Raw genomic sequence first — 25994 nt, 5'->3', positions numbered from 1 at the left:
AGGAGAGAGCAACATCTACTGTACAAGAGGATTTAAAAATCCAATAAATAAAGCTAAATGGAGTTGCTATACTGAATGGTGGCATAAAGCCATGGTTTATTGGCAACATAGAACATCATTGCATAATGGCTGAACACAACCAGCATGCTGCGCCTGGCAGCGTGAAGCTCAGCCTGCAAAAAGCCAGAGAAGGTTTTGAAGTGATTGACCAACTTACACAAAAGCAAGTGCTTTTGTGTACCATTTCACTGGTCAGGAACTTACTCAGGAGGTGGAAGAGGCTTGAACCCAGGCTGGCAATTATGCAACTGAATTTGGGTTTGGAAAGAAGCCAAGAAGGGTCACAACATGGTCTGGAATCCACAGGTGGCTTCCAATTTGTCTAGAAAAAGGGAATTGAAAAGAAAGCACAGAAAGCACTTTAAATCGCATTTGTGTAATCATATTTAACGGACAGGTGGTTCATTGTAGAATTTATTTAGTTAAAGTATGGTTGTGTGTGTGCATGCATATGTGTGTGTATTTCCACAAAAACACACAGGGAGTACTGAAATTGATGGCATGTAGTCCTGTACCCAGCTTCAACTGGCATGCAAGAAACAACAGCGCCATAGCTGTTGCCTACTTCTTTGCCTCAAAAGAGGTGGGAATGAGTTTGTGTTGTTAGAGCCACAGCTAGAGTCACTATTTTTTTCTTCTTCTTTCTCTTTTTTTTCCTGTTGCCTGTTATATAAACCTATATTTTAATTCTAAGTAGCAAAATAAAGCACAGAGTTATTTTAGGATAAAATATTAAATATGAGAGTGATTTGCAGCTCTAAGTTTTTTTTTTTTTTTAAATTAAAATAGAAAGTCAGCATGTGGGCATTGTAAATAGGCGAAGCTTTAGCTCTCCCTACAGGCTTTTGTTACAGTAACTGTCTAAGAGGAAGAGAATATCAGAAGCAGAAAATCATCCCAAAGTGTTCATCAAAAGAGTGATTTCCTTTGTCCAAGAAGTCACAAGCTGTTACCTGGGTTGGCATTGAGATGGTGCAAAATCCTGCTTCCGATAACACTTTGCAACATTATTGAAGCTACTGAGTCTTTATCTTTTTTCTTTAGTGGTTCTCAGCTCTTTCTTGGAAGAAAGAAAAAAAGGAGAATAAAAATAAAAACAACCACCCTAACAATAATGAGACAACCTTAGAAAAGCCACAGTCAGAAAAGCCAATGGTGCTTTCCAGCTTGCCACGGTCCCGCCAAACTCACCTTTTGAGACTAAAGATTACACCGTAGCTGCTGTTCAGGGTTGGGTTCAATATCGACTCCAGATGGAATAGCTGTGGAATAATAATCTATTAACATAAACCCTTGTTATAAAAAAAAATCTGACAGCAAACATTCTCAGTCAACCTCTTTTTTTAACATTAAAAAATAAAAACCAGTCTCACAAACACTTAGGATGATCCCAAGGAGAAACGGCCCCCAAATACTCTTCAGTGTAGCACCCGAGGGGCATCAGATCACTAATAACAATAATTAATAATAATAATAATCAATAATCAGTAATGATAAGAACTACCCTTTATTATTTGCTGTTGACTACATATTCTGCCAAAATATTTTATTTAATCCAAATAATAATACTAGCATGTAGGTGTGATTATCTCCTTTCACAGATGCGCAAATTGACTCAGAGGCCGAGCAACTTGCCCAAAAATCACCCAGTGGGTTAGTGCTGGAGGCAGAGCTCAAACCCAGGACTGTTTGACTACGGAGCCAAGACTGTTTCCTGCTCTGTTACACTATTCTGCTTTTGTTAACCACTATACTATACTGCCTTTTTTTTTTTAAAAAGGAGGTACTTCTAGATATGACCTGACAGCAAAAAATCAACTCAACAAACATTATTGCTTGTCCACAAGTACCTTTAGTATTTATAGAGTGCTAGATATGGGCAGGAGTCCTGGGTGGTACAAACAGTTAATGCACTTGGCTGCTAACTGAAAGGTTGGAAGTTCGAGTCCACTCAGAGGTACCTCAAAAGAAAGGTCTGGCAATCTACTTCCAAAAAATCAGTCATTGAAAACTGTATGGAGCACAGTTTTACTCCGACACACTAGAGGTCACCATGAGTCAGAATCAACTGGATGGCAATTTTTTTTTTTAGAAATGGGCAAAATATTTAGTAGACACATAAAGAAATGGTCACATTGGTAGGAGGAGTCTGGCAGATGAGAAACATGAAATAAACCAAAACCCATTGCCGCTGAGTCAACTCTGACTCATAGTAATGCTATAGGACAGAGCAGAACTGCCCCCACAGGCTTTCCAAGGCTGTAACTTTTACAGAAGCAGACTGACACGTCTTTCTTCTGTGGAGCAGCTGGTGAGTTTGAACTGCCAACCTTTTGGTTAACAGCCCAGCATTTAACTACTGTGCCACTAGGGCCCCTTTATATAATATAGAAAAGTCAGATAAAGAAATGAGTCTAAAGAAAGGAAAATGAAATAAGATACTGAATTACACAGGACCCTGTGCATGACACTACCACTGAGTGGGGGAAAGGGCACAGAAGAGATTATTATGAGAGGAGTGAATATGGGGATAGGTAAAATAACGACAAAGAAGGAGACAGAAAAGGACTTTTTTTGATTTTTAAGGGTTAAGAATCAGGGAGAGGATCCAACATTCCAACATCATTTATTCCACATTCTTTGAGTCATTCTTGTTAGTTGCCGTTGAGTCAGTTCCGACTCATGGTGACCCCACGTGTGCAGAGTAGAACTGCTCCACTGGGTTTCCAAGGCTGTGACCTTTCAGAAGAAGATGGCCAGGTCTGTCTTCTGAGGTGCAATATGGGTGGGTTTGAACTGCTAACCTTTTAGTTAGTAGCCCAGTGCTTAACCATTTGCATTGCCCAGGGATTCCTTTATTCTTTGAAAACCAAAAAACCAAACCAGTTGCTGTCGAGTTGATTTCAACTTATAGTGGCTCTACAGGACAGAGAACTGCCCCATAGGGTCTCCAAGGAGCTCCTGGTGGATTCGAACTGCCGATCTTTTAGTTAGCAGCCATAGCTCTTTAACCACTGTGTCACCAGGGTTTCCCCATTCTTTGAGGGCCAGTGTTGAAAATAGTAAATGTTTCATTCCTCCAAGTGCTAAAGATTAAGGAAGGGAAACAGACATAGAAGTAATAAAATGTCATGAGTACTGGGATAGAACTTGTGTAAGGTACAATGAGGGAAAGAAGAAAGAGTGGTTATAATTCTAGAAAAGAGAATGCAATTATGGTTTCATCGAAGAGGAAGTGAATAAGGAAGACTGAAGTACTGATGTCTTTGAATTATGGTATTGGCAAAGAATATTGACTATACCATGGATTGCCAGAAGAACAAACAAATCTGTCTTGGAAAAAGTATAGCCAGAGTACTCATTAGAAGCAAGGGTGGCTAGACTTCTTCTCACATACTTTGGACATGTTATCAGCAGGGACCAGTCTCTGGAGAAGGACATCATGCTTGGTAAAGTACAGGCCAGTGAAAAAGAGGAAGACCCTCAATGAGATGGATTGACACAGTGGCTGCAACAATGGGCTCAAACATAGCAATGATTGTGAGGATGGCCCAGGACTCGGCAATATTTCGTTCTGTTGTACATAGGGTCCTATGAGTTGGAACTGACTTCATGGCACCTAACAACAACAACAGAAGAGGCAACAATTAACAGTGTCTTCAAAGTTAAGGAAGCTTTTGCCAAGTGAGGTGGGGAAGTGAGACAGACAAAAAAGGTATTTCAAGGGGGGGACCAGTATGTACAAAGTCATGAAGGCATGCAACAGCATAGGTCATTGGGGCACCTGTGAGGAGTCTGAATGATTGAAGCATTAGAATTCAAAGAGACTGTGCAGAGATGCAAGTCTAGAGAAGTAAGCACAGTTGAAATCATGGAGGATTTTATAGGGAGCTAAGAAGTTGGGACTTTATCCTGCCGTTGCTGCATAGTCACTGAAGGATATGATGAAAGTATTCATCTTTGAAAAACCATCTTGTAGCAGCGTGGCAGATGGGAAAGAGGGTTACAGCTGGAGGCAGAGGGAGATCAGGTAGGAATGAGTGGTTGTAATAGGGAGAGAAACAAGAAGATAAATGCAAAGAGACATAGCAAGTAGAATCCATGACTGATTGGGTGCTGGGAGTGATTCTGCACCACATTTTGAAATTAAGCAATGAATTTTGGAATTGTGCAAATATATTGCCTCCACTACTTCCATACAGAAAAACAGCAACTGGTTAATTTTACACAAATGCTATTTCTCAATTTCTGTAATTTTTAGTGGTTAAACCAGCTCTTGGTTTAAAATACCTTATTTCTTCAAACCTACTCATGTCATAGATTCAGAATTTTAATACTTAAAGGGACTTTGCAATTCTCTAGTTCAAAGCTCCCCCACTATGGCCTCTTCACATAGATTAATAGTTTAAAGGCAAAACAACTTGCCAAGGACAATATAATAAGTTAGAGGCAGGGCCATGACTAGAACCAGGTGACCTGACACACAAGCCACATTCAATGCTCCTTAAACAAAGACCATATTGTACATTTCAGCTTGCGTTCAATTCCAGGAAAGATTATGTCTGTTCAAATAATGTTTGTGTTTCCCTTTTTACTTTAGCTGCCAGAAAATTCAGAACCAAGTTTATTATTCAAGTATTATAATTTGCTCAACTCCAGTGACTAAAAGCATCCATTCCCTTTTCTTCTGTGAGATGAGCTTTATTCTTAAATACCTTATTGTGCATTGCATTTTAAACTTCAGGCTGCCCTCATGTCCTTTTGGATGTTGGTGGGAGTGCAAATTGTAAATAAATAAATTCATCAACAATAAGGCCTCCTTCTGAGGAGGAGTATAATTCTATAGTTTGTATTTATAGTCGACATTGGACTCATCATGAGGTTTTTTTGAGCTTGAAATAAATAAGTTTCAGGGACTTTTCCTTGAGCAATGGAAAATGTCAATTTAGGAAGTACAATTAGAAGCATTTCTAGAATTGTGGATCTGTATAAACTCTCCCAAAGCTATGTGTTTATCCTTGTTTGAAACATCACCAGGCAAGCCTCTTCATTCCATTAGCACTTGCTATACATTTTGCTACCTCAGCTTCTGCAACCTCAGACAGAGTCTTTACTAGAAGTTTATCTGGATAATTCTGTTGTGATTCCTCCTATCCACTCCCAGTTCAAACGCTTCCACTGGGATTAAATGAAAAAATCAGAGTAAAGTGTTTGCGAGAGTATACACTTAGTTCTCACCTCACACTACTTAAATAGATCAAATAATATAACTAAAGGAAAATCACAGAAATTCTAGCTAAGAAAAAAGCAAAAGGACAACAGTCTTTACCAAGAAATTGTGATAAGTGATGTGATTTACCTGCTGGAGGCAGATAGAACTTGTTCCTGGAGTATATTAATTATATGACTAAGGTCAAGGATTTAGATTTTAAAGTTTTTTCTTTTAGGGGTGGAAGTAAGAAGAAAGCTATACTGTAGGTTCATTCAGCAAAGTATACATTAGGTGGGACTAGCCATTCTAAGAGGAAGTCATCAAAAAATTAGGTGTGACACTCTACAGGGGAAGCCAGCACAACTAGACTAAACCAAAGCTAAGAAGTTTCCTCAATAAAAACAAATACTTTGAGAGACAGAGTAGCAGGGATGTGGGGTCTGGGGACCATCCTTTCAGGGGACATTATGTCAATTGGCATAACAAAGCTTATTAAGAAAATGTTCTGCATCCTACTTTGGTGAGTGGTGTCTGGGGTCTTAAAAGCTTGCAAGCGGCCATCTAACATGCATCAATTGGTCCCAACCACTTTGAGTAAAGGAGAATGAAGAACACCAAAGACACAAGGAAAGTATTGGCCCAAGAGACAGAATGGGCCACATAAACCAGAGACTTCATCAGCCTGAGACCAGAAGAACTAGATGGTGCCTGGCTACGACCAATGAAAGTCCTGACAGGGAAGACCAGACTTAATGGTCTGACTAAGACTGGAGGCACCCTGGAAAGCATGGCCCCTGGTCTCTCCATCACCCCAGAACTAAAACAATTTCCAAGGCCAACCCTTCAAACAGGGGTTGGACTGGACTGTGGGACATAAAGTGATACTTGTGAAGAATGTGCCTCTTAGACAAGTAGATATAAGAGACCAAAGGGGCGGCTTCTGTCCAGAGATGAGAGGGGAAGGTAGATAGAGTTGGGAGCTGGTTGAGTGTTCATGGGGAATCAGCAGAGAAGGGGAGGAGTGTGCTGTGGCAGAATGGAGTGAGTGGTTGGGGTCTCATAACAATGTATGTTAAAAAAGAATTCTGTATGGGAGACTAACTTGAAATGTAAACCTCATTTAATTGCAACAACAACAAAAAAAGTAAAACCAAAAATTAGCTGTGAGAGAAAGGCCTATGGCAGTCAGAGGAAAGAAGAAACGATTGGCTTTATAAATGACATCATATGGTGAATGTATTTTATGGACCAATAGTCAGGATTTGGAGTCTAACAAGTTGGAATGCATTTATTGTGGCAATGGAACATAATATTTGAGATCTGAATTAATTCTGGGATGTAAGATCATTGGAACCATGGTAAATATCTGTTGATTTTACCTGATGTACAATGAATAATTGGATTGTCTTAAAAACTATGTTCACTGTCAGCCATGTTTAGAGTTTGGATGATAGTGTGAACATCAAACTAAAGATAAACTCTATCTTTATATCTTTAGTGCCTTTTAGAAATAATGTAATAGAAGTAATCTAATGTGATTAATAGAAATAACCACTGCTCAACTGTCAGTTTGTCATACTGTGGTGGCTTGCTTGTTGCTGTGATGCTGGAAGTTATGTCACTGATATTTCAAATACTATCAGGATCACCCATGGTGGATGGGTTTCAGCAGAGCTTCCAGACTAATACAGACTAGGAAGAAGGACCTGGCGATCTACTTCTGAAAAAACTGGCCAGAGAAAACCTTATAAATAGCAGTGGAACATTGTCTGATACAGCGCTGGAAGATCAGCCTCTCAGGTTGGAAGGCACTCAAAATACAACTGGAGAAGAGTTACATCCTCAAAGTAGAGTCGACCTTAATGACACGGATGGAGTAAAGCTTTTGGGACCTTCGTTTGCTGACGTGGCACAACTCAAAATGAGAAGAAAGCTTCAAACATCCTTTAGTAATTGGAATGTGGAATGTATGAAGTATGAATCTAGAAAAATTGGAAGTTGTCAAAAATGAAATGGAACCCTTGAAGATCGATATCCTAGGCATTAATGAGCTGAAATGGGCTGGTATTGGCCATTTTGAATTGGACAATCATATCATCTTCTACGCCAAGAATGACAAATTGAAGAGAAACGGTGTCGTATTCATTGTCAAAAAGAACATTTCAAGATCTATCCTGAAGTACAATGCTGTGAATGATAGGATAATATCCATATGCCTACAAGGAAGACCAGTTAATCCGACTATTATTCAAATTTATGAACCAACCACTAATGTCAAAGATGAAGAAATTGAAGATTTTTACCAACTTCTGCAGTCTGAAATTGATCAAACATACAATCAAGATGCATTGACAATTACTAGTGATTGGAATGCAAAAGTTAGAAACAAAAAATAAGGATCAGAAGTTGGAAAATACAGACTTGGTGATAGAAATGACTCCAGAAATTGCATAATAGAATTTTGCAAGACCAACAACCTATTCATCGGAAATACCTTTTTTTCAACAGCATAAATGGTAACTACACATGTGGACCTCATCAGATGGAATACACAAAAATCAAATTGACTACATCTATGGAAAGAGATGATGGAGAAGGTCAACATCATCAGTCAGAACAAGGCCAGATGCCAACTATGGAACAGACCATCAATTGCTCATATGCAAGTTCAAGTTGAAGCTAAAGAAAATTGAAAACAAGCCCACAAGAGCCAAAGCACTACCTTGAGTATATCTCACCTGAATTTAGAGACCTTTTCAAGAATCAACTTGACACATTGAACACTAGTGACCAAAGACCAGTCAAGTTGTGGGATGACATCAAGGACGTTATACATGAAAAAAGCAAAAGGTCATTAAAAAGACAGGAAAGAAAGAAAAGACTAAAATGGATGTCAGAAGAGACTCTGAAACCTACTCTTGAATGTCGAGTAGCTAAAGAGAATGGAAGAAATGATGAAGTAAAAGAGCTGAACAGCAGATTTCAAAGGGAAGCCAGAAAAGACAAAGTATAGTATTATAATAAAATGTGCAAAGACCTGGAGCTAGAAAACCAAAAAAGAAGACTCTTGGCATTTCTCAAGCTGAAAGAACTAAAGAGAAAATTCAGGCCTTGTGTTGCAACATTGAAGGATTCTACCAGCAAAATACTGAACGATGCAAGAAACATCAAAAGAAGATGGAAGGAATACACAGTCACTGTCCCAAAAAGAATTGATTGATGTTACCATGTCAGGAGGTAGCATATGATCAAGAGCCAATGGTACTGAAGGAAGAAGTCCAAGCTGCACTGAAGGCATTGGAGAAAAACAAGGCTCTAGGAATTGACAGAATACCAAGTTAGATGTTTCAACAAACAGATATAGTGCTGGAAGTGCTCATTCATCTATGCCAAGAAATTTGGAAGACAGCTACCTGGCCAACGGACTGGAAGAGATCCATATTTGCGCCCATTCCAAAGAAAGTTAATCCAACAGAATGCAGAAATTATCAAACAACATCATTAATATCACATGCAAGTAAAATTTTGTTGAAGATCATTCAAAAACAGTTGCAGCAATACATTGACAGGGAACTGCCAGAAATTCAAGCTGGATTCAGAGGAGGGCATGGAATGAGGGATCATTGCTGATGTCAGATGGATCTTGGCCAAAAACAGAGAATACCGGAAAGATGTTTAACTATGTTTTCTTGCCTATGCAAAGGCATTTAACTGTGTGGATCATAACAAATTATGGACAACATTACAAAGAATGGGAATTCCAGAACGTTTAATTGTGCTCTTGAGGAGCCTCTACATAGACCAAGAGGCAGTCGTTTGAACAGAACAAGGGGATGCTGCATGGTTTAAAATCAGGAAACCTGTGTGTCAGGGTTGTATCCTTTCACCATACTTATTCAATCTGTATACTGAGCAAATAATCCAAGGAGCTGGACTATATGAAGAAGAATGTGGCATCAGAATTGCAGCAAGACTCATTAACAACCTGAGATATGCAGATGACACAACCTTGTTTGCTGAAAGTGAAGAGGACTTGAAGCATTTACTGATGAAGATCAAAGACTACAGCATTCAGTATGGATTACACCTCAATGTAAAGAAAACAAAAATCCTTACAACTGGACCATTAAGCAACATCATGATAAATGGAGAAAAGACTGAAGTTGTCGAAGATTTCATTTTACTTGGATCCATTATCAACATCCATGAAAGTATGAGTCAAGAAATCAAACGATGTATTGAGTAGGGCAAATCTGTTGCAAAAGACCTCTTTAAAGTAAAGAGTAAAGTAAAAAAAACAAAGATGTCATTTTGTGGAGTAAAGTGCTCTTGACGCAAGCCATGGTGTTTTCAATTGGTTCATATGCATGCAAAAGCTGGACAATGAAAAAGGAATACCGAAGAAGATTTGACGCATTCGAATTATGGTGTTGGCGAAGAGTATTGAATATACCATGGATGAATGAATCTGCCTTGGAAGAAGTGCAGCCAGAATGTTCCTTAGAAGCCAGGATGGCTTAGGATGATGGGCAAAGCTGTAAAATCAGTCAACTCTTTGCAGTTTCGACCTAAATAAAATACACTTGATCCGTAAGGTAGAGAACTGAACAGCTGTAGGATAACTGCACTTGAACACATGAATGAAGAAGCAAAGAAACGTTGGATGCTGGAGAATTGCAGAAGGTGAATTCTTAGTGGGAGATTTATTAGCTTTATGGTCCAGGAACTAGCATTCTCAGAGTCAGTATTCTACTCGGTGCTAAAAAACACCCAGAGAGAGGAGAGAAACAATGTTATTTTTCTAATAAAATATTAAATTGCTATTAATATGATTTTCCATTGCAGTTGTAATCTGTTGTAAGCCTGCAATGCAGGGACTGAGCCTAATTCTCTTTTGCACAGAGCGTGGCATCCTGTTGGCAGCCAGCCCATGTTTATTATTGGTAATAACAATAATAATACTAATAATGATAACTTGATGATTAGACACTTTTGCAGTAACATCCAAAGCTAGGATTATATGAACTCTCTTTTCCATAGTTTCTATTTTTATTCTCCATGGTTGATACTTCCTCCAATCTTGAAAATGCATTCCCTATTTCCCTTCTGATTTAGTCTATTTGGCAAACATTAATGTTTTTGTGGGTTTTTTTTTTCTTTTCCTTATGGACCTCAAAATTAAATGCTTTTCCATTTGCCTACTTCTTTGTCTTACTAGAAGCACTGATGAGGTCAACACTGCTGGAGCGAAAGATTCGTTTGTTAACTGTTGCTTCAAAAGCCACAAAGAGAGTAAAAAGCCCATAGACTGTCATTTCAGCATTTTTTTTGTGATAACAGTATTCTTGATCTTAATTTTCCCAACTTCTCAGTGATAAAATTATCTTTTAGAATTAAGAAATAGGGAACTTTAAAAAAGAAAATCTCTGTGTACTTTCTTACTAGACTTTACAAACTTTTATCATTTTAAATCAAGGCTCTAATTCAACAGTGGTATAAACAGAAGGCCACCACCCATCTGTCAGTTTACTGAACTGTGATGGCCTGCGTGTTGCTGTAATGCTGGAAGCTATGCCACCAGTATTTGAAATACCACCAGGAACACCTGTGGTGGACAAGTTTCAGCTGAGTGTCCAGACTAAGATTAGGAAGAAAGGCCTGGCAATCTACTTCTAAAAATTACCCAATGAAAACCTTATGTATCACAACAGAATGTTGTCTAATACAGTGCTGCATGCTGGAAGATGAACCCCCTAGGTTAGAAGGCAATGATGGACTCACACATATCAACGATCATGAAGATGGTGCAGGACCAGGCAACGTTTCATTCTCTTATACGCAATGTTGCCATGAGTTGGAACCAACTCAATGACACCGAACAACATCAACAGAAGGAGAGAATGAGAGAAGTAACTGCCTATCAGGAGGAGGGTAGGTATGCCCAAGGGATGAATGTGACAGCAGGAAAGGAATGAAAAACCATGGTGATAATGTAGGAGAGGGTGATAGCAGGTAGAACACAAAGGGAAAGATTGCAATATGGCCATAGCAATAGATAGATGACCTAAGTACCAAACTAAGGAGCAGGAAGGGAATAGAATGGGCCATGGTAACAGAATAGTGAAGTCCAAGTATCGAGAAAGGAAAGGAGAAGAAAGGAGAGATGGGCTTTCTGGTGGTACCTGTAAGAAAAGGAATTTCAAGCACACACAATCTTTCATAACTAGGGGATGAATTAATACCTATTTGCTTGTTTTTACTCAAGATATTTTCCTCTTAGATCGACTTTATATATAAAATAATTTCAATTTCCTTACCTGAGTAAATATGTTGTGCTTCACGAAATTTTACACATTTTAGCATCAGGCTTAATGTTGCCATTCATACCTAAAGAGTCCTGTACAATCGAATTTATTCTTATTTATTTTTATTAATATGACTTCACCTTTCAGTATCACATTCGACTGAAATTCAGTTTGCTTAGTAGAAGAATCACAATTCTTCTTAGATATATTCTTACAGGATGGGGAATATGATCTGAGCCACTGTATGATTTGGGGGTAGTATGGTTAGGGAAACCTGGCTCCAATCTTGGCTTGATCCCTGGCTAGTTATAGGTCTTTTAACAGTTTCCTTATTCGTAAAGTAGAGGTAACTGCCTCATAAGGTTATTAGGGGGATTAAAATGCAATGGTGAAAAAAAAGCACTTAGCAAAACTTGGCACATGATACGTGGTTGATAAAATGGTTTCTGTTATTGTGTATTCATTAGGAGATTGCAGAAACCACAGAAAACCAAACCCATTGCCGTTGAGTCGATTCTGACTCATAGTGACCATACAGAACAGAGGAGAACTGCCACATAGTGTTTCCAAGGTGCATCTGGTGGATTCGAACTGCCGACCTTTTGGTTAATAACCAAAAGATTAACCACTGCGCCACCAGGGCTAGGAGACTACGGAATGGGTATTAATATAGAACAAACCGGTAGGTTATTAAGATTTATTTTATTTTCTACATCAGGGATTATCTTAGACTTGTATGCATTGTGGTACCCCATTATCCTGTCCCATGTACCCAAAAAGGATGATTGAGGGGTTTACAAGTAGAGAGGAGTACTCAGCCACTGATCACAGTCAACACCTACGTCTTCTGCTTTCTCAAGCCTGCTTGGGTATGAAAAGCAGAGTTAAAACACCATGACTTCTACTGCTCTTTATGTTAAATAAACCAGGGTCTTCCATAAATTAAAATGATTTTCTTATGCAGCGTGACACAGGGTTATCCAATTTGCCAGCGAGGTGCAACTGAGTCTATTGTAAGGGGAAAGTGCAGGTAGGCTCTGTTTAAAGCTGCAAGTACCATGTCAGAAAAATAAAAGCCCCTCTGTGTTTAGCAAATGCATTTCCTTAGGCTCTAATAAACTAAGAATGGAAAAAGGTTAATTGACAAAATGATACTTGTCTAATGCCGTCCCGAGTACTGTACTCAAGGCAGATGTGTGAGACAAGGATCCTGCTGTGCTGACAAGCATGATTATTATAACTGACTCTTTTTGCCCTCAAGGGTGTGTAGCTTCTAGAAGCTTTTCACCCAGCAATCATGATGTCTTTCTAGAGCCCATCCAAGGGGGTTTGTAAAACCAGAAAGCCAAATGAGGACATGGCTTACACTTAATTTAAGTGTGTTGAGGCAAGACCACAAGTTGGCACTAGTCTCAAAAGTTGTGTAGGCAAATTCCAATTTGCATTTACAACTTCCACTTCTCAATCACTTAACCATGTGCCAGGCAATGTGGTAAGAGTTCCAGTCCCTACACCTCATTGTATTCTTTGCTCTTTCTGTTTCCCAAAACACTTGATAATATCAGTATATTAATCCAAGCATTTCTTTTCTGTGGTTTGCTAAGTCATTTACTGAGGAAACAGTGGTCATAAATATACAATGTCTGACTCAGATCAGAAAGTAGAAAACCTACTCATTAAACAATTTGGGATTGTATTCATCAGGATTGCAGGAAATAGCTGCTTGGCTTCTTGAACCCAAACTGAGAAGGATGGGGAAATCCAAATGTTTGTTTTCCCTTTCTTGGGACTGGGACTGAAATTCACTGGGAATATCAACAGATTTGAGATAGAGTTTAGAGGTGCTAAGAAGCCCTGGTAGCGCGGTGGTTAAAGCTCTTGGCTGCTAACCAAAAGTTGGTGGTTCAAACCCAGGTAAAGATTCACAGCCTCGGAAACCCAATGGGGCAGTTTTACTGACTCATTGGCAATAGGTTGAGTTTCAGAGAAATGTTCTCTTGCTCTCTGAATGTCTGATAGTTGAAATGAGAACAGAAAACCAAATGGCAAACCTACATATGAATAAGGAGTCCCTGGGTGGTACAAATGGTTATCGTGCTTGTCTCCTAAGGGAAAGGTTGGCATTTCGAGTCTACTCAGAGACACCTTGGAAGAAAGTCCTGGCTGTCTACTTCTGAAAAATCAGCCATTGCAAATCCTGTGGAGCACAGCTCACTCTGACACACATGGGCCTGCCATGAGTCAGAATCGACTCAATGGTAAATAGTACCTATGAATTTGTGCGTTGAAGTAACACATAATACCATACTTCTCATAAATAGCTATCTGCCCGTTTGTAGATAAACATTTGAAACATTCTTATTTGGAAAAGCTTGGGCTGTACTCAAAAGCCAGGAATAATTGTGAGTCTTTCAAAACCAGTAGGACTCTTAGCTGTGATTTAAACTAAACAGAATAAACAAAAACCTTTTCCAAGGGAACAAGTTCTATTTTCAAAGTCATCAGAACAAGGCTCTTAAAACCTAAATGTCTCACAAGTACCTTCTAATGGTTTATTGTTTTGTTTATTCTGCTTAGCACAAGTCAGGGGGCAATTTGTAATTTGCGACAAATTAAAGGTGCTTTTTCAGAGTGTGTTGACATTTCAGTTGCTGGTTTTGAAGGGTATTGAACTGCTCTCTTAATGTGGGCAATGGGCCGCTGTCCGTATTCTATATGGCACACTCGTCAGCATGCACTTTCCAACCATGGGCTGGTGTACCTATGGATACATCTGTTTCTATTAATATGCCTACCTTCCCTTCATGCACATCTGATGCGGTTACTTTTCTCCCTTCCACCTAAACATTCCCAGGTACTACTTCCAGATACATAAGACATAGCTTATTTGGTGCACCTTTAGGTCTTTCTGATCCACATGTATATATTTACTTGATCCTTACACACTCCTCCGTTAAGTCACACACCTTTTTTTGTTCCCTTTTTTCTTTTCTTCAGCGTCTCAATGTTGAACTCCTCTCTGTTCCTCCATACAACGGGGTGTATCTCCCAGAGTGGTCACTTTCCTTAGGGACCCTTTCAAGAATCCTTTGTTGAGTGTTGTTTAGACAAACCAAAGGGCTTCTCCAAGTGAGAAAGGATAATGAGGAACACAGAAAAAAAAGCCAGATGCACCTCCAGATGAATCAAATAGTCATCGGTGAAAGGAAAATTGAAGAAATTGTGTTTGTAATTTCATTGTTTCTCAATTTAAATTTATTTTCTATTGGCCTATGTAGTTTATATATTTCGGATTTTAATATCAACTTCTTAGGAAGAGTTACACTGTCTTTCTATAAGTTTTCATCACTGAATAGTGGATAGAGTTACCTGTTAGGCCACTTTATTTCCAGGCCTTGGGAAGAACAGAACCAAGGACAAAACAGCACTCATAAAGGAAGATTTGCTACCAAAAGCTTGAGAGTTGGGACAAATCACTTACCTTTGTTAAGATTAAAAAGCTTCCTCAGAAAATAAAACCTCCAATTGTCATCGATTTGATTCTGACTCATGACAACCCCATGTGTGTCAGAGTAGAACTGTGCCCCATAGGGTTTTTAATGGTTGTGAACTTTCAGAAGTAGATTACCAGGACTTTCCTCTGAGGTGCTTCTGGGTGGATGTAAATGGCCAACCTTTTTGTTAGTAGCTGAGTGCTTAATGAATTGCACCACCCAGGGACTCCCCAGAAAATAAACAAATACATAATAAACTCCGTGTGTGTGTGTGTGTGTGTGTGTGTGTGTGTGTGTGTGTGTATGCGTGCACGCAAGTCTTTGGGGATAGAAAAGGAAAGTTAATTAGATATTATTCTCCTTTTTGACCTTTGATTATAACCAGTCATCTGTGTATTGGGGTAAAGTGAGACCAAAACCAGGCAAGAAGAGTCCCCTTTTGCAAGCCCTGCTGGGACAGGCTTTCTCTGGCTTTGGACCTGTCAGGTGTCCGTCCCTCTTGCTGCTTCCTGACTTACCTCTGCCACCCCACCACAGCCCAGGTAGACCCAATATCGCAGCTGTGGCCCAGAATGGAGAGGGGCTGTAAAGGCTGAAGCAAAACAGAGGCTTGATTCTTTGAGTGCAGCATTAATCACCTGATAAACTTGTGAGAAATGTAAAAAACTTGGGCCTCATCCCAGACCTATTGAATCAGAATTACAAAATCCCAGGTGATTTGCAGGTACGTTAAAATTTGGAAATAAAGGATCCCATAAGGAGGATTTTTGGCAGAAAGTGGCACATCCATGACACTATTAGGAGAAAAGAACAGAGAATTCAGCAAAATATCCATGCCCAAGGTGGCTACTACCATGCAGAGAAGTTACTGGGCTCCAGAGACAAGCTATTTCCCTCAGGTTAGAAGTTTTGAATCATTTTGGGGAATCTACATTATTCTCACAGATAACTGGCAATTTTACTTTTCTGAATTTATTCTCTGGGTCCTCTGACCCTCCCCTCCCTCCCCCCACCATTACAATCTTCTTCTTCCCACCTTGCCACCGCTGACACCTAGAATTCTCCTCATTTAGTCACCCTCAGATGCCTCTGTGGCCCTTGTTCACCACCATTAACCTCTGCTCATTAGGGACATGCCAGGTCCTGACATTTGGATTCCAGCAGGCACAATTTGTTATTCAGATTCTCCACTCCTTCCAGAGAGCAGCCTGAATTTTCAAAAGAGCATAAATTCATAACAAAATTAAGAACTGGATGAGTTTAGTGCGATACTCTGGATAACGTCAGACAAATCTCGGAACGTGGAAAATGTTAATTTCAACTGGCGCCCGGTGAAAGCCAGGGCTGAAGATCTGCTTTAGCCCAGAGATATTTGCAATGACGAACACGCCGCTGAGCAGACCTCGCTCACTCCTCCGCTCCCAGCACCTCGTGGCTCAGCCTTCCTTTTTATTTCTATTTTCTCTCTGCACTAAAAACACCCTCCCTGGTGCCCAGCTCCTGCTCAAGGCCAACACCCTGACAGACAAGCAATCTCACAGTACCTGGGGAGGGGGGTGGAGGGGAAAGCTGTTTTAACTAAAATAGATCAGCCAGGATATTTTCTTTGACAATGCTCTCTTCATGCAGTTATACCTCTCTTACATACTGCCCAAGGGGATGAAAATGGGAGCCAGCAGGGAATTCACATCTGAGTCGTCTCTCACTGACGCCCCGGGTTCACTGAGGCTGTGTCTAAATGCAAAGTAGTTCCCTGACTTTTCCTGAATTCATTCTGCGGCCGAGAGCTTGGCAATGTGAGTCCCGGTTCTGAGTGGTCCTCAACTCTCTGGTCTTCAGTTTTAACCTACCCTTTCTGAATCACAGTTTCTTTATTTGTTAAAACGAAGAGTTGGACTAGACCAGTAGTTCTTAGCCAGGGCTACCCATTAAAATTGTCTGAGAGTCTTAAAACAAAACAAAACAACAAAACAGCAGTGCTGGAGCTCCACTCCTTAGCAATGAAATCAGAATCTCTGTGCACGAGGTTCCAGCATTGTTATGTATTCATAAAGTCTCCAAGACGCTCTTTAATGTGCAGTTAGAATTTAGAACTACTGAACTAGAATGCTTGCCAAATGTCTGTCAGAGGACCAGCAGCATAGACGTCACCTGGGAGCTTGATAAGAAATGCAGAATCCAGGCCGCTACTTCACACTGACTTAATCTGCATTTTAGCAACATCCATAGTGGATTCATATATACATTTAAGCAAGAGACGCTGATCTCCAAGGTCCCTTCCAGCTGTGCCTCAAAATATATGGATTGTGATTTTTATTTTAATCAGATTTATTGATTTGTACCAGTTCATTCTTTTATTTAATAAGTACTTCTTGAACATCTACCTTGTTAAGGAACCATGGATGGTCTAGGGATGCAAAAGGAAATAAGAAAGACATGGATTCTACCATCACAGAGCTTTGGTGGCTGAGGGAAGATAGATTCTAAATAAGAAATTACATAGGATGGTGTGTGTAAGGACAGAGAGATTATAGAAGGTTACGAAAGCACCCAGCAGGTAGGCGCTAAGTTGGGGAAGACCTTCCTGAAAAATAAACTTTAGGATTTATAACTAGTATATACTGTGAAAAATGAAGATGGACTTAAATTTATAGAAAGTCACAATTTCTGAAAGTGCAATGGCTGACTTGAGCCTTCTTTGCATTTGTATCCTTGGTCAACTTTGAGATTTAATTCTGAATCCAGTACAATTTAACAATTAACCTTTGAAATTGTTCTCACTAAGCTTACCACGACCTCCTCATTGGAAACCTGGTATTATCTTTCTAAATTGTATCTTAGTGATCTGTAGCTTTTAATAATAACTACTTTCATCTAGACATCCTCGTTGCTTTTGGATTCGGTTTTAGCTTGGGTTTCTCCCAAACCCAGAGCTTGAAACAGGAGCAAGTTTGTGGCAAATTAGTTTTGCAAGTGATCTCAGGGTGGTAGGCTGAATAACGCCCTCCCAAAGATTGCCACATCCTAATTTCTGGGACCTATTATCTTAAAGGAGCCCTGGTGGTGAACTGGTTAAGAGCTCTGCGGCTAAGCGGAAGGTCAACAGTTGGAATTCACCAGCTGCTCCTTGGAAACCCTATGGGGCAGTTCTACTCTGTGCTATAGGGTTGCTACGAGTCAGAATTGGCTTGACGGCAATGGATTATTATTATTATTATTATTTTGGTTATTACCTTAAAAGCGAAAAGGAGCCCTGGTGGCACAGTGGTTAAGCACTTAGTTGCTAGCCAACAGTTCGGCGGTTTGAACCCACCAGCCACTCCACAGGAGAAAGATGTGGCAGTCTGCTTCTGAAAAGATTTACAGCCTTGGAAACCCTGTGTGGCAGTTCTGCTCTGTCGTAAAGGGTCACTATGGGTCGGAATCGACTCCACAACAACGGTTTAGGGTTGTGGTTTTTTTTTTATTTTAAAGGCAGAAAGAATTTTGCAGGTATGATTAAATTAAGGATCTTAAAGTGGAGAGATTATCCTAAATATTCGGGTGGATCCTAAATGCAATCATAGATGTCCCTATAAGAGGAAAACAAAAAGATCAAAGGTGGAAGTAGCAATCGAGATTATGGAAGAATGAGGTTGAAATGATGTGAGGAAGGGGTCACGAGGCAAGGAAGGCAGGTGGCCTTCAAAAACTAGAAAAGGCAAGAAAACAGATTCTCCTCTAGTGTCTTCTCAAGGAACTAGCCCTGCTGACATCTTGACCTTAGCTCAATAACATTGATTTGGGGCTTCTGACCCCCAGCATGATAAGAGGATACATTTGTGTTGTTTCAAGCCACTGAACTTGGAGCAATTTGTTACAGCAGTAATAGGAAACACACATCAGGGAAAAGGAATTGAGACTGGGAAGAGTAAAACAGAGAAGGAGGAAACACTAAAGGTGCATTATTGAGCAGGTTACTCCTGTGGGCAACTGAGGCTCAATCCCACTGGAGACCTGAGGAATCATTTCTGCCCAAGACATGGAAGAGAGAAGTGTTGATCCAGTGGCTCCCACTCTTCACTGTTAAGTGTGAGGGCACTCTTAATTCCCTTGCACTGTCAAGTACAAAGTACTGGGTGATAGAGGATAAAAACAGTATACCTCTAGCCTCCATTGGGAGACTCACAGTTCAGTGGATTTAAACACCACATTTAAAATCCAGTTGTATGTGGTAATGCTAAAGGTAAGTTTATAGTGTGGGGAGAATAGAAGAAAGTTTCCGTAAGGGAATCGGGACAGTATCATGAAAAAATCATTAATTGAATTGATGAATTGAATTTTAGAGACTGAAAAAGGGGAGGGCATTCCAGGAAGAAAGAATAACATATGCAAAGGCAGGAAAGTGCAAAAGCCTACTGGAAGCAGCTAGAAATTGTTAGATGGAGTGTAACGTTTATATAGAATCCCTGGGTAGTGCAAATGCTTAATGTACTCAACCGCTAACCAAAGTTTGGAGGTTCAAGTCCATCCAGAGGCATCTTGGAAGAAAGTCCTGGTGATCTACTTCCAAAAAAACTAGCCATTGAAAGAAAACTCTATGGAATGTAGTTCTACTCCGACACTCATGGGGTTGCCTCTACAGCAATTATTAGTATTTTTAGTGCTTATATGGGCCTGTGGGAGGAGCAAAAAAGGTGATAAAGGGGGGTGAGGCTGAAAGCCAGATCCAGAAAGATTTCATGAGCTGTCACTACTTACTCAGTACCTTGACATATGAGAGCAAGGCTTTAGGTCACCAAGCAGCAGAACCCTGACAGAACAAAGATCTTTTGACAAAAGCTTATTTGGTTCCAAGTGGAGACTAAGGATTGGGAATAGAACCCAATTATATGATCCTTTAAACTTCCTTATGGTGAATTTGGAAACCCTGGTGGCATAGTGGTTAAGAGCTACGTCTGCTAACCAAAATGTCAGTGGTTCGAATCCACCAGGAGCTCCTTGGAAGCTCTATGGGGCAGTTCTACTCTGTCCTGTAGCGTTGCTATGAGTCGAAATTGACTCAACAGCAATGGGTCTGGGTTTTTTTTTTGTTTGCGGTGAATTTATAATTATAAAAATGTCTTGAGTATGTGAATATAAAGTAACATTTTCCCTCAAAATTGTTTTAAGTAATTCCACAAAATAGAGAAAAAAGTTAATTAGAGCATAAAGCAAAAAAGTTGAATTCCTTTTTCCAGTAAGAAGCTGGCTGCCATTTATACAGGCTTAATGATAATTCTATTTTGAGACTAACAATAATTACTCATGAATAATTACAGAATAGAAATGTGAAAAATGCCTAATTGGAAAATAAACAAATCCCCAAAATTAGGTATTTATTATTGCAATTAGGTATTATTAGAACCTATAATGACATGATGACAATACAAGGTATTAATGAATACATTATTAACCATTGAATGTATTTTGTTATTTCAGAAATAAATTTGACAACCTTATGAAGACATTTTGTTGAAACTGTTATTGCAAATGTAAACAATCTAGGGCAATAACTCCACATTTCAGCTACTGTATTACTCATGCATCCAATTAAATGCAGAATTTCTTGCTGTGATGATGATAGATCTGACTTGGTTAATTGAAAGATGAAGTACCTTGAGAAATTGTGATGGTGTGTGGGGTCACCTGCTATGTCCTGATTTTCCAAGAATAGTGTTCTGAATATTTTATTAACATGGAGAATCAATGGAGGCTACCAGTCTTCTTTGAGGAAAGGTTTAATTAAGAGGAGAGATTTAACAATCCTTTAAAAACGCATTTTGAAACTTGTCAGTTGTTGTGATAGTTTGGAATTATGTCATACATAACTATCAGATAGGCTAAAGATGAAGAAATTGAAGATTTTTACCAACTTCTGCAGTTGGAAATTGATTGAACATGCAATCAGGATGCATTGATAATTAATGGTGATTGGAATGCAAAAGCTGGAAACAAAGTAGAATGATCGGTAGTTGGAAAATACGGCCCTGGTGATAGAAACAATGCTGACGATCACGTGATAGAACTTTGCAAGACCAACGACTTCTTCATTGCAAATATCTTTTTTAACTAACATAACGGTGACTGTACAGGTGGATCTCACCAGATGGAATACACAGGAATCAAATCAACTACGTCTGTGGAAAGAGATGATGGAATTGCTAGAGGTTCAAGCCGGATTCAGAAGCGGATGTAGAACCAGGGATATCATTGCTGATGTCAGATGGATCCTGGCTGAAAGCAGAGAATATCAGAAAGATGTTTACCTGTGTTTTCTTGCCTATGCAAAGGCATTTCACTGTGTGGATCATGACAAATTATGGATAACATTGCGAAGAATGGGAATTCCAGAACACTTAATTGTGCTCATGAGGAACTTGTACATAGATCAAGAGGCAGTTGTTCGAACAGAACAAGGGGATACTGCGTGGTTTAAAGTCAAGAAATGCGTGTATCTGGGTTGTACCTTTCACCATACTTATTCAATATGTATGCTGAGCAAATAATCCAAGAAACTGAACTATATGAAGAAGAACAGGGCATCAGGAGTGGAGGAAGACTCATTAAAAAGCTGCATTATGCAGATGGCACAACTTTGCTTGCTGAAAGTGAAGAGGACTTGAAACACTGATGGAGAGCGAAGACCACAGCCTTCAGTATGGATTACACCCTAACATAAAGAAAACAAAAATCCTCACAACTGGACCAGTAAGCAACATCATGATAAACAGAGAAAAGATTGCAGTTGTCAAGGATTTCATTTTACTTGGATCCACAATCAACGCCCATGGAAGCAGCAGTCAAGAAATGAAACGACACATTGCAATGGGCAAATCTGCTGCAAAAGACCTCTGTAAAGTGTTGAAAAGCAAAGATGTCACCTTGAAGACTAAGGTGCGGCTGACCCAAGCCAAGGTGTTTTCAGTCACCTCATATGCATGTGAAAACTGGACAATGAATAAGGAAGACTGAAGAAGAATTGATGCCTTTGAATTGTGGTGTTGGAGAAGAATATTGAAAATATCATGGACTGCCAAAAGAACGAACAAACCTGTCTTGGAAGAAGTACAATCAGAATGCTCCTTAGAAGCAAGGATGGCGAGACTACATCTCACATACTTTGGACATGTTATCAAGAGGGATAAATTCCTGAAGAGTGACATCATGCTTGGTAAAGTAGAGGGTAGTAAAAAAGACGAGACCCTCAAGGAGATGGACTGACACAGTGGCTGCAACAATGAGCTTAAGGATAACAATGATTTTGAGGATGGCCCAGGACTGCGCAGTGTTTCGTTCTGTTGTGCACAGGGTCACTATGAGTTGGAATCGACTCAACGGTGCCTAACAACAACAACAACAGCATAACTGTCAGATAGTCTTAAGTTTAGGATTAATGTATGACTCTAGAAAATCACTGGGTGGTTCAAACAGATAACATCCTTGACTGCTAACCAAAAGATTGGCATTTAGAGTCATAGGAAGAAAGGCCTGGTGATCTACTTCTGGAAAATCAGTCATTGAAACCCTATGGAGCACAGTTCTACTCTGACACACATGAGTTGGAGTCCACCTGACGGCAACTGGTTTTTCGTATGACTATAGATTGAGTAATTTTTTGGGGGTGCTGGAAATATAAGAGAGAGTCTTTCACTCTCTGCTGCCTTACAGGCTCTGTGACTGTTACTTAGCCATTTTTTGGATTTCAGTGATGGGGCAGCAGGTTAGCACTCACACTGAAGTACACACCCAGGAGACAGCCACTTTATGAGAACTGGCTCACTATGACGGAAGGACACACTGAACCTGCTGTAAGGGTCCTTTCAAGAGTGAGGTTAGGTTGAATTTCTGTAATGTTTGGAGCCTTCTTGGTTCCTAAGACACTACTTGAACCTCTGCATTGGTTTATGCTCTCACGGCTCTCTGAATCAACCCAGCACTGACCTGGGCCACACTGACCTGGAGCACATGCCATTGACTGGTCCATAAGAGAACCAGCCTCTTTGGTAGCTAAAAATCTCGCTAAGGTGATCAGGATCCAGGGCTTATGGATTTTGTTCAGTACATAATTTGTTTCTAAGTTGGAAGAACTGAAATTAGCTGGGATGGGCATTAGGAAAAAAGAGAACTGGGCACTTTATGGGAGAGGTGCATTGAGAAAGATACCAGAGATCTATCTATACCCACTGGTGTGACATTTATTATAAGAATATCTTACTGTTAAACATACCTGTGGGCTTAGGTGATGTCCTTCAGCTGGCTACATGATACCACTAGACAGTGGAAGTCTACACTTTGAACCTGGCTCTGAATCCTCTAGAAAATTTAAAACCATGATAGAGATTTAATTTTGGACTGGAAAAATGCATTTGAGGTCTGTAACTGTCTTGGAAGAAGCACAGTCAGAATGCTCCTTAGAAGCAAGGATGGTGAGACTTCGGCTCACATACTTTGGACATGTTATCAGGAGAGACCAATCCCTGGAGAAGGACATCATGCTTGGTAAAGTAGAGGGTCAGCAAAAAGAGGAAGACCCTCAACAAGATGGATTGACACAGTGGCTGCAACAATGGGCTCAAACAGCAACAATCGTGAGGATGGCGTGGGACCAGGTAGTGTTTTGTTCTGTTGTACGTAGGGTCGCTATGAGTTGGAACTGACTAGACGGCACCTAACAACTGTTCGGAGAGTTTGGAAGAGGCTGCGTAGGCCTGGCTCACTGTTATTTACTCTCCATTGCTAACCACCACATTGTCTCATGACCTTGTTTTTCCCTCCTGTTTCAGTCTCTACAAAAGGTTTAAGATTAACTGATGTTCCTCCTTGGAGGGTGGAAAACAAGTGATAATGGTCTGAGAATGACAAACGAAACAAAGCACCCATCTTGGGACAAGAAAACCAGGATGTCGCCAGGTAACCCCCAAGAAAAGATTAACTCATCTGGGACATGACCATCTCAAGGGGGAACTAACACAAACTTCTAAGACCCATAATCCTGTTCCTATAAAAGCCTTCAGCTGATCTCCAGAGGGAGAGATGGGTTTTTTGGAGAAATCTATTCCTCTCTGTCTCCTATATATTGATATATAATAAAACGCTTGCTGCTCACCTCACCCCTGTCTTAGAATTGTCTATTGCGGCAGCCAGCTCCAATCCACGTTACTGCGGTAACAAGTTTATAGGCATGGATGTGGTGAGTGCAGGGTGGAGAGAAGGCATGTTCTGTGCTTGGACCAAGGTTAGCTTCTAGTCGGTGAAGAAAGAAAAGGGAATTAACTATTTCTGGGCACCACTATGTGCCAGCTGCTGTGATTATCTCATTTACTTTTCACAGCTCTATGAATTAGGCATTATCTTGGTTTTACAGATTAGGAAATTTAGAGAAGCTAATACACTTGTCCAAATTCATGCATTTAGTAATCATTAAAGCTGAGATTTAAAGCAACTTGTCTGATCCAGAAAATCCATACTGTTCCCCATATTAGGCTACCTCTTACGAAAGAAAGTAGGTTTACTTGGGATTCACTTAGCACAGGTGCCCCAGAAGGTCCTTGCAGGTGTCATTTTAACTAGAGAGAATGCTCTAGCTTCATTAATGACCCCCTCCATCCCTTTCTTGTCACCTAGGGAGGCCCCAGACCTATTTCATCCATTTAACGAAAACATCCTAGGCTCTCCCGAATCACCTGTGTGGTCTGAACGGGGAATTGGTATTTATTTCATCAGTTTCAGACATGCGTTAGATTTCAAATCCAATGGTGCTTGTTTAGGCCTTGTTTGTTAATGCTCTGAGAAGAGAATTAAGAGCATTGGCTCTGGAATCAGCTAAACTTTGATTTGTGTACATTCTTCTCCACTCATAATGCTCTGTTACCCTGGCAAAATTACTTAACCTCTCTAATTCTCAGTTTCCTAAGCTTTTAAATGGAAAGAAATAAAATAATGAATACATAATGCATCGCAGATGCTTAGCCAAAAAGGAAAAACAAAATAAAACAAACAAAAAAACCCCACCAAATCCACTGCCGTCCAGTCAATTCTGACTCATAGCAACCCTGTAGGACAGAGTAGAACTGTTTCATAGGGTTTCCAAAGCCGTAATTTTTATGAAAGCAGACTGCCACATCTTTCTTCCATGGAGAGGCTGGTGGGTTTGAACAACCCACCTTTTGGTTAGCAGCTGAGTGCTTAATCACTGTGCCATTAAGGCTCTTAGGTGCTTAGCAAATACATGGAAAAACAAGAGAATATGCCTTTGCAACACTATTCATCCAAACAGAAAAGAGAAAATGTATGCCTTTCAAACTTCACAATTAGTTTTTTTCTGACCTGTGTTTTATAGCCTAGAAACAATTTCATCAGGTTACCTGCAGTGATCTGTGAACCAAAAAGTATTGCAGAGGAACTCAAATTCATCCATCAGTGGAACAGAACAAATTATTGCTTAAGGACACCTCCCACTCTTGCTGATCATTTCCTAAATTCTAACTATTTTAAATGCAACTACACTTCACATATGCCATTTGTACTTTGTTGTGCACAGTTATAAAGTGGTTTGCTAATTGGTGAAACAAAAGATTGTGAATTTTCATTTTATTTCTTATGCCTTATCATCAAATCTCAATCCTACCCATACAATACTGTCATGATCTAACTCAACCTGTCAACCCATGTGTAAATCCTCAGTGGACAGCTAAGAAAACAATGAGGAATGTCTGCTTGGTTAATTCATCTGTGAGGGATGGAAGCACTTAGTCCCCATTCTGCCCTCAGTTTTCAATGATGACTATTGCCCTGCACAAAGGATGATTTACTTCTCTGAGCGCTGACTACTGTCAGAGTCCACTTCAGGAGACCCTTGGGGAGTTAAAGTCAAGAAAGACATGGAGAAGCACACTATCTGAC

The sequence above is a fragment of the Trichechus manatus genome, unplaced genomic scaffold (assembly GCF_000243295.1).
Source record: "Trichechus manatus latirostris isolate Lorelei unplaced genomic scaffold, TriManLat1.0 scaffold00058, whole genome shotgun sequence".
Taxonomy (NCBI): Eukaryota; Metazoa; Chordata; class Mammalia; order Sirenia; family Trichechidae; genus Trichechus; species Trichechus manatus.
The sequence above is the reverse complement of the archived record's forward strand: the minus strand, read 5'-3'. Positions refer to the sequence as shown.